Source organism: Dasypus novemcinctus, chromosome 3, assembly GCF_030445035.2.
Source record: "Dasypus novemcinctus isolate mDasNov1 chromosome 3, mDasNov1.1.hap2, whole genome shotgun sequence".
NCBI lineage: Eukaryota > Metazoa > Chordata > Mammalia > Cingulata > Dasypodidae > Dasypus > Dasypus novemcinctus.
The window spans coordinates 89,957,630-89,967,491 of record NC_080675.1 but is presented as its reverse complement, the minus strand read 5'-3'; the positions used below and the strand labels follow the sequence as shown (position 1 = coordinate 89,967,491).

General features: G+C 35.4%; 1 pseudogene; it reads right to left on the bottom strand.

The window, feature by feature from the left end:
• Nucleotides 1-9,007: 9,007 nt before the first annotated feature.
• Nucleotides 9,008-9,601, bottom strand: LOC101416700 (small ribosomal subunit protein uS10m pseudogene; annotated as a pseudogene).
• Between the last annotated feature and the right edge of the window lie 261 nt (nt 9,602-9,862).

Below are 9,862 nucleotides of genomic sequence, written 5' to 3'. Positions count from 1 at the left end.
TTTGCTCATTGGTTTTACACTTGGTTACTTAGTTCTCTACTCTATATACTTATATACAGAGCAGTGATTATGAAGAATTTGTTTGGAAATAAGCTATTGAATTTGCAGTGTAGAGGGACCATCATTATTTCTCATCAACAATTATCGTCTGCCAACATACCCAACAGGAACAAGCAGAAAATTCTAAGAGCAAACCTCGTTCTCCATCATGTGATCTAAATGATTTGATGATTACACTAATATGCAAAAAGAGACCATTTTTAGTTGTCTTTTAGGCTTAAATCATGCAACATCAAAAAGCAAAATGTCAGAATGTTTCTTCCTAATCTTCCTATTCTGTAGGTCTGTGGTTGCAGTTTTTCTAAATATTGGGTTCTCAAGGCCTTAATTATTCAGAAAGAAAATTCAGTTTCTTTAGGAAATTATCTCCCTATTGCTTTTAGGAATCTGAGCTTTGCCAAATAGAAACAATAAATAGGAAATAGTGCATCTTTCTTAAGGGATTGGAAAAGTCAGAATGCCATCTTTCAACTTGCAGTATGCATTAACAAATGGGAACTGTTTTCTAAAAAACATTAAAGCTTCTTTTCCATGTGTTACTTGGCTTGGTGCTTGGAAACAATCCTTGTATTTAAGGGGAAAAAATCATTAATTGGACTTCACAGTCTGTCTCATCCAATCCTCAGGAAAATGCTCTATCTTTGCAGCCAGGGATAAGGAGTACAGCACTTATATATGGGGTGGGTGTAAATAAATAAACGCACACATTTAGAAAAAATATACTGGTTGAAACTGTGAAATAAGCTTCAGGACAAACTTCCATAATAGGAACCTCAAAACATATTTGCAGTTGAAATATGTTGTTCAGAAAACTGGAGGCACAGAGTAAATGTTATTCTAAAGTTGATGTGCTTAAGCTCTGTGCTCAATTTGGCAATTGTTTTTTCTTCTTAAACTCTTTCCCTGAAATACGGAAACACTTCCAATGCAGTTATCTCAAGACATAGGCAAACCTGAAAGATCCCTATTCTGTTCCATGCAGAACTGATGTTTGTAATGGGATTGAAATCCAATATCCTCGATAGGTGTTTCAAGCAGTCTAGACACAAGAAGTTCTTTTAACAAACATCTCTGAGCTTTACCTACAGCTGCCTACTCTAGTAGCTGTTACCTAAGCCTATTTTGTGCCCATTGTCCTTGGTTTGTGGAAGGACATGTCTATCTTTTCTCTTGATCATAACATCTGCCCATAGAAGGAAAATTTCCAGACCAGTAATTAGCATTTTGCAACATACATGATTTTACCATCCTCACAAGGTAGCAGGCAGAAGACTACTGTTATACCACAGGAATCACTGTTTACAAAACTCTCCTGTCCAGTAGGGATTTTCCATTTGCAGTGGTGCTCCCTGGAGAGGCTGACATTTGGGATTTCCTTACCTGCCAATTCAGAGGAAGGTTAAGGAAGGCCAGGGAAATTCCTGACTTTGAGGTGCGTTGACTGATCCTGCCAATGTGGATAGCCCTTATAGTACCCCACAAACAAGTACAGAAATGCCCTGCTTATCTTTTACATCACTGCCTGCTGTGCTGAAGTGATGACTCCTAAAGGGAGCAAAAGGCATTTTCTGTACAGCTCTGCCACAAATGCAGAAATCTTTAAGAATGCCAGTCCTGCAACTTAAAACCTAGCTCCAAAAAAATAGCCTCACTCCGATAGAGTCAGAGGAAGTCAGTCAACATCTCTCCCTCTCCATAACACTGGGGATTTTCTAGTAAGTCATAATTCAATCCTTCATTAGAAGGAAGAAAAAAATGTAAATTAAAAATATATCAGCCAAGCCATTCCCAGCAGCAATAATAGAAATCTCTGCTGGCTAAACAAGAGGCCGCCAGACTGCTATCAGAACCTCTGTGTTTGCTATCAGTTTAGACCACAATTAATTTAAAATTTCTACTTCCAAAGTAAAGTGAGGGAATACAATAATCCCAATTTACTTTTTTAATAAAAAGCTTAAGTGGAAAGACTCCACTGGGAAGGCTCAACCAGGGCCAAGGTAATTCTTGTCAGGAGGAGAAGCTGCCGTTTAAAATGCACAGTCACAGGGCAGCTTGGCGTCTCTTCCCATAATTTTTCCTCTGGGCTTAAGCACATTCTTTTATCTTTTTTCCTTTTCAGTTTTTGAAAAAGTAAAGTTGGACTTGAAAACACTGGCAGTAATTGCCTTAAAAACAATTCTGAGGAACTGGGAAGCCCTGCTGAACGAAAGCTCTCTGAAGCTAGAAAGAGCAAAAGGATGAAGGAGCAGAACATAAAATAAAATGTATCAAACATACAAAGCATCCAAATAGGAGCTGGGACCTCCCTCCATAAGCATGGGCGAGAAGGGGCATAGAAAGGACAGGAATGGGGAATTAGGTGGGTACCACGAAACGGGACAAGGTCTGAAGTGTATGGATGGCTAGAGATGCCTGACCAAGAAGGTTGTCTAGGCCAGAGAGCCAAGTGGTATCACAGGTGGTATCCAAAAAGGGGCAGACACAGAGTTTAGCCTCTGGAGCTCTAAAACCTGGGCTAACTAATGAAGGGCCTTTTTTCTTAGCATTAGAATTAGCATAACAGACGAATTAATCAGGCTGACTCTTGGGAATAGTGGAACAAGGGATGGGCAAAGCTAATGAAACTTGGTCCAAGATGGAGGCATTGTAACAGGAACACATTATCCAATGACATCCTAATCCCCAAATCTAATGGAAAGAATCATTACCTGAATGCTCTGAGGATTATGATAATCACATCTCTTGTTTCTATGACAACACAGATGTCTATTTCTTTTTCCATCCCTCTGCTTCTTCTCATTCTTCACTATATCCTTAGGTATGGCCATGTCTCAGTGTTCCCAAGGGATATCCATCTTTCTGTCACACATGCTCCTCTATATGTTTACCAGCAATAAATAAATTACTTCCAAATCAATTGTTTGTTCCCAAACTCTGCAGAATTCTTCACTGCATTTCCTAAAGGCATCTGAAATTCAATATCATATCTAAAATTGAAATCATACTCAGGCTTTCCTCCCTTCCCTATGGGCCAACTTGCCCTCCTCCTTTATTTCTCCTCACAGTTTTCACATTATTGTCCATCCAGTTACCCAAGCAGATACCTGACATTACTGTCAGTCCTTTCTTCTCACCTTCCATTTTCAATCAACTTTGAAATTCTCATTGGACCTGTCTCTGACTTTCAAATATATCCTCTTTTCTCTAACTCACACTGCCTCTCCTGTAATTCACACCACACCATATCTTGTCTGGACTATTTTAATAGCCTCATAAATTGTCTATGTGCCTTCAGCCTGTCCTCCTCTTTAAAACCTCCAACCCTGCAACTCTCAATTCCCCCGTTACTATCAGAGTGATCCTTCCAAAATGCAAATTTGACCGCATGATGGACCTGTTTAAAACTCTTTAATGTCTCACCAACTGCTTTAGCATAAAGTCCAAATACTACAGTATATTTTAAAGATTTCATTTTCTGACTACCACTTATTTTGCTATTTTTATCTCCTGCCTTATTCTAAAGTACCAGATTACTTGTACTTCCTAAACACGCTGTATTGTTTCATAGTTTGTTGCTACCTATGTTGCTTCTTCCACATGAAGTATTATCCTCCTGAAAATTACCCTGGCAAATTTCTATGTAACTTTAAAATGCTGCTCAAATGTCAAGCTCCATGTAAAGCATATCCTAATCCCTCCTTTCTCTCACTATACGTCTCAATCTTCAGAAAACTTACTTTATTTCAAATAAATATTTCACTATATGGTACTTTTAATTTTAATAAATTTTAATTGATGTTTTCCACAAGCTTTGAGTTCTGGTTCTTTTACTGTTTTCAGTTTCAACCATGATTTTCATTGTGATTTCATCTTGAATTCATTGCTTTTGTAGGAGGGTGGTTTTAATTTCCAAACATACAAATTGTGCCACCCTTTATTGTTGATTCCTAATTTAATTGCACTGTGATTAATATGCTACAAATGTTATTGACTCTTTGAAATATACTAAGGCTTTTTTTTTTGGATAAGTTAAAATTTGTAAATATTTTATATAAGCTTTAAAATATTGTATGTTCTCCATGTTGACTGAAAAGTGTATAAACAGTTACTAGTTCAAACTTATTGATGCTTTACTGTACACTAGAACTATAAGTTTCCTAAAGGTATGTGTTAAAATCTTCAACCATTACTGCAAATTTGTCTGTCAATTTCTCCTTTTTGATAGAGCTAGCTTTGTACCTTTTGAGATTGTGTTTTTAGGTGCATACAAGTTCATGATATTTATAGTTTCTGGAAATTATTCCTCATGTAAATCTCTTTTTTATATTAATGTTTTTCTACCTTGTAACTATTTCAAAGATGTGAACTCTTTGAAAATTGCATTTTCATATTGTCAAACTCCCTAAAAGAAAGATAATATTAATAATACTTTGGTACATGCCAGAGTAAAAATATTTTATAATTTGCCTCCAATAATAAATTCAATATTGTTCACCCTAGTTTTTTTCCTTGTTTCTTTAGCTAATAAGAATCAAGAAAAGAAATTGAATTGTTCAGGAAACATATTGAAATATTGCAGGAAAATGAATTTGGTTTTAAAGATTCAATTTTTTCATAGTTGTCAGAACTTTAGAAGGAATTGGACTCTTATCCAAGGTGATCCAGAAAAACAAAAAAAAAAACAAAACATGGCCACACAAAACACCACTCTATTGTCCTTACTTTTCAAATGAGAGCCAAGAAAGGCCAGGAATAGATTACGACTCACTACAAATCTTTACTATCTATGCCCTACCCTGGGGCCTATGCTGTGCATTAAGTTCTTGACAATCAGGAACAATCATAAAAGGGAAAAGTGAAAGGCAGAATTGAACTCATTGTTTCCTGAAAGAGTAAAACTCAACATGAACATGAAATGGTCTATCATCTGTCAGTTTTAGATGGTCTCCATGGACACTCCCAAATCTAGTGACATTCCCAAACATATGTATGGAATAGATGAAAACTTACACAATATTAGACTCTCCTTATGCTTAGAAGACAAATATTATCCTCTTTGCATGTCCCACTTTCAGATTTTACTGCCAGTTTGTCCTTTTTCATTTCATAAGTTAAGATATCAGATAAAACAAATTTATAAACTCTTCCTTTCAATCAAAGGTCCTTATATAGACAATGTAAATGCCATAATCTCAACTTCATGTTTACTGAAACCTGTCAGACAGAGAGGGCCACAGAGACCCCTGCATTTACAGGACTATTCAAAAAAAGAGGGGGTTCGAGTTTTACAATGTTCAAACATTTACTTGCTGAAAGACTTTTTTCATATTATAAAATTCCTACTAAATTTAAGATGCTTGTCTCAGCCTCTACATGTCCTTAAAGGTACTATTTTAATGTTCAAAAACACACTTAGAAAGCAGGATTAGTCTGCTATATCTCAGATTCCCCAAAGGAGATGAAATGGGTCTTCTGATTAATGTTTTGTTTGGGTGTATATCACTTACCTGAAGCAGAAAGGCTTGCTGCAGAATTGAAATGCCTTTGATGTAGGCTGTTTACTGTCATGTTCACACTTTCCCAGGAGACTCTAAAGTGGATCGGCTGCTGATGGTTGCTTTGCTCACTAGGGAGAAGCCTGTTAATCAAGTGTCAGGATCAGTCTTATTGTTAACTTTTTGTTGGACCATAGGTTGATAAGACAATTGCTGGTGACATGAATTAGTGTGAATCCGCTTTGAATTACCTAATGAAAGTCTTGTCATCCAAACTAAGAACCCCTATTAAAAAATGGAAATTTTAAAGATACAGAGAACCAGGAAACAAAGAACATGTACTCCCAAAATTTAATTTCAGTGGGAAGTTTTTGCAGGAGGAACTAAAAATCAATAGAAATGATACAGGGAAACTAGCTGCCAGAGAAGATGAATGTTTACAGAGAATCCCTGGTATTCGATGGAAATGCCCCATAATCAGCGAAAAATTGAAAATGCATTAGTTCATGTAGCAGTGCTTGAATATGACAGAAAATGGGAAAGTTTGGATCAGAAACTACAAATGCCAGAATTACTTTCATCAGAGACTTGACTTGAATGAAATATTACTTGTTAGTACTTATTTTAGAAAATATTTCAATTGCTTCAGGTCTTTTTTTTCTAATTTATTTTAGGAATTTTGCAGATTTGATTGATTTGGACTGCTTCATTTGTATATGGGATAAGATGTAGTGTGCAGTTATAACATTAATTAGTAGTTGAGTTTCATTGTAGTTTGATTCAAAAAGTCTTTCAAGATGATCCAATTTAGAATTAAGATTTTTCCATGTATTATTACTATGTATAGTTCCAGTGTAATGTTTCCAAGTTGGTGCATAGCAGACCCCGAAGAGGGAGTGTGGTTCTGATGCACCCCTCTGAATGGGAATAACTGAATTTTGGAATTATATTCCATTGTACCTTAATGCCAAAGCCAAGTGTAGACATGATAAAAATGAAAATGGATATGCTGTGCTCACAGATAAATTGTTTTTCTATGAAATTATAGGAGAAATTTTAGTTTTACATCTTATTTGGATTTATCATTACCTTAAAACACGTGGTGATAAAATTTTAAAAAAGAATTTTCTATGAAAACTGTGACAATCATCCAGTTACTTAATTTAAAAAATTACTTCACTTTCTTCTCTTTCTCTTTTTTTTTTTTTTCTTTAGGTACCTGGACCAGGGATTGAAACTGGGTCCTCGAATGTGGGAATCTGGCATTCAACCATGGAGCCACATTGGCTTCCCTGAGTTGTTTTCTTTGTTTGTTTGCTTGATGTTTGGTTTTATTTTTGTTTTTAGGAACCACCAGAAACTGAACCCAGGACCTTCCATGTGGGAAGCAAGTGCTCAACTGCTTGAGCCATATCCGTTCCCTTAATTCACTTTTTTTGTTGTTTTTTTCCCCTTCTTTCCCCCTTAATTCACATTTAACATGATTTTTGTGTGATATCATATATCATACAGAATAAATAACTGATTAATTGCACTTAATCAGATTTTAACCATCCCATTGGCTATTTGTCACAAATAAATGACAAATAATTGTACTATTAACTAGAGTCCACGGTTTACAGTAGGACTTACCATGTTGCACAGTCCTATGGTTATTTTTGTTAACATTTATTCTAGTAACATATATGCACTGAAAATTCTCCCCTTTTAACCACTTTCAAATATTTAATTTAGTGCTGGTAATTATATTCTTAATGTGCTACCATCACCACAATCCATTACCAAAACTTTCTATCAACCCAAGTAGAAATTCTGTACAATTTAAGCATTAACTCTCATTCATTACTCCACCCTGGCCCCTGGTGACCTATATTCTAGTCTCTGACTCTATGAGTTTGCCTAATATTATTTCATATCAGTGAGTTCATACAATTATTTGTCCTTTTGTTTCTGGTTTATTTTACTCAACACGGTATCTTCAGGGCTCATTCACGTTGTTGCATGTTTCAGAACGTCATCCTTTTTTATGGATGAATTAAATTCCATTGTATGTATATACCACATTTTATTTATCCATTCATCAATTGATGACACTTGTGTTGTTTCCATCTTTTGGCAATTGTCAGTAATTCAGTTGTGAGCATCAGTGTGCAAATATCTGTTTAAATCCCTGCTTTCAAAAACCTCTAGAAGTGGGATTACTGGGACATATGATAATTCTATACTTAACTTTCTGAAGAACTGCCAAACTTTCATCGTGGCTGCACCTTTCTATAATGCGACCAAAAATGAATGAGTATTCTTATGATTCCACATCCTCTCCAACACTTGTAATTTTCCATTTTTTACATAGTAGCCATTCTCTTGGGTGTGAAATGGTATCTCGAGCTTGATTCACATTTCCCTTATGGCTAATGATGTCAATCATCTTTCCATGTGCTTATTGGCCAATGGTATATCTTCCACAATAATTTAACAATCTATTGTCTTCCAATCTATGAACACAGAATCTGCTTTCATTTATTTAGATCTTCTTTGATTTTTTTAAGCAATGTTTCATAATTTTCTGTGTACAAGCCCTTTTCACTCTTGGTTAAATTTATTACATGAAATTTGTTTCTTTTAGTTGCTAGTGTAAATAGAATTTTTTCTTGATTTCTTCTTCAAATTGTTTATTACTTATTTTCCCATGTTGGTTTTTACTTTGCCACTTTGCTGAATTTGTTTATTAGTTCTAGTAGCTTTGTTGTAGATTTTTAAGGATTTTCTACATATAAGATCATGCTATCTGCAAATAAGAAAATTTTTACTTCTTCCTTCCGAATTTGGGTGCCTTTTATTTTTTTTCTCTTGCTTAATTGCTGTAGCTAGTACCTCCAATACAATGCTGAATAACAGTGGTGACAGTGGGCATTCTTCTCTTGCTGCAGATCTTAAAGGGAAAGCTTTCAGTCTTCTGTCAATGAGTATAATGTTAGCAGGATTTTTTTCATATGTGTACTTTATCATTCTTAATTTTATAAGTGCTTAGATCAAGAACAAATTTTGGATTTTGTCAAATGTCTTTTTCTGCATCGATTGAGATGGTGATGTGTTTTTTCTGCTTTATTATATTCATGTGCTGTATTATTAACTCATTTTCTTTTTTTGTCTAAAAAATAAAAGTTTCATTCTTTCTTTGGGTTCATAGTAGCTAAATAGTTTATTCCTTTAGGTTAAAGTCAGATCTGAAACAAAGATACATGTAAAAGAATAGCTAAAATATTATTTTTCTGTGGTCTACTCTATCATCAAAGTTACATTGCTTGCTCTCCTCTGATTAGAGCATGTGGACTCAACAGAGTAGTTAGGCAGACTCAAAACTGTCTCATCTGGAAACAATCTCCATTTAAACCTGCACATCTTGTCCACCCTCATTTCAAACTCAAGGTAGAAATGGCATCTTTGAGCCTTTATGACTTACTTTCTTCTTTTTCTTCTGGTACCCTTTCCCAGATTGGCTCTTTGATGTGTTCTGGTAACCTTTCTAACTTTGTCTTTGTAACTTCCAGGGCAACTCCTTCAGGTGAGTTTCTCTGAATATATTCCAAACAGACTTCTGCTGTACTTCCAGTTAGATGTCCTAACTCTAAACATCTGTACAGTGTTCTCATATCATAACGGGCTCTGTGCTTCCTGAAAATATGCACTAATTTGAGAAAAGTAAATTGCTGTGTTTTCCTTGGAGGTTCATCAACTTTAATAGAGATACCAAATTCCTTAGCAGCAAGCATGGCAAAATATTCATAGCTGTCCAATTCAGTTTTATTATGATCTTTTACTAAAACCTACAAGAGCTTATATAGTGTGTCTGGTTTAACAGAAATGGTTATCACAGGCTTAGGCAAATCCTTGTGGCCATCAACGTATAGGTTTTAAAACTGTACCCACTTCATATTAGTATAAAAAAAGCCACTATCTTTGGCTGCACTGCTCTTAGAACTATTTACAGAAAAATTCCCTGAACACTGCCAAAAGCCTGGCACATGGCCCAGAGTGCTGCTCATGCCACCATCTTGCAGCCTCCATCTTAACTGATTTTCTTATGTTGAACCCTTTAACACCAAGGATAAATCCCACTTGTTGATGGTATATAATTATTTTAATATGCTGCTGAATTCAGTTTGGTAATATTTTGTTGAGGATTTTTGCATCTATATTAATACAGGATATTGGCCTGTAATTTTCTTCTATTGTGGTATCTTTATCTGGCTTTGGTATGAGGGTGAGGTTGGCCTCATTGAAGGAGTTAGGGAATGTTCTCTCCT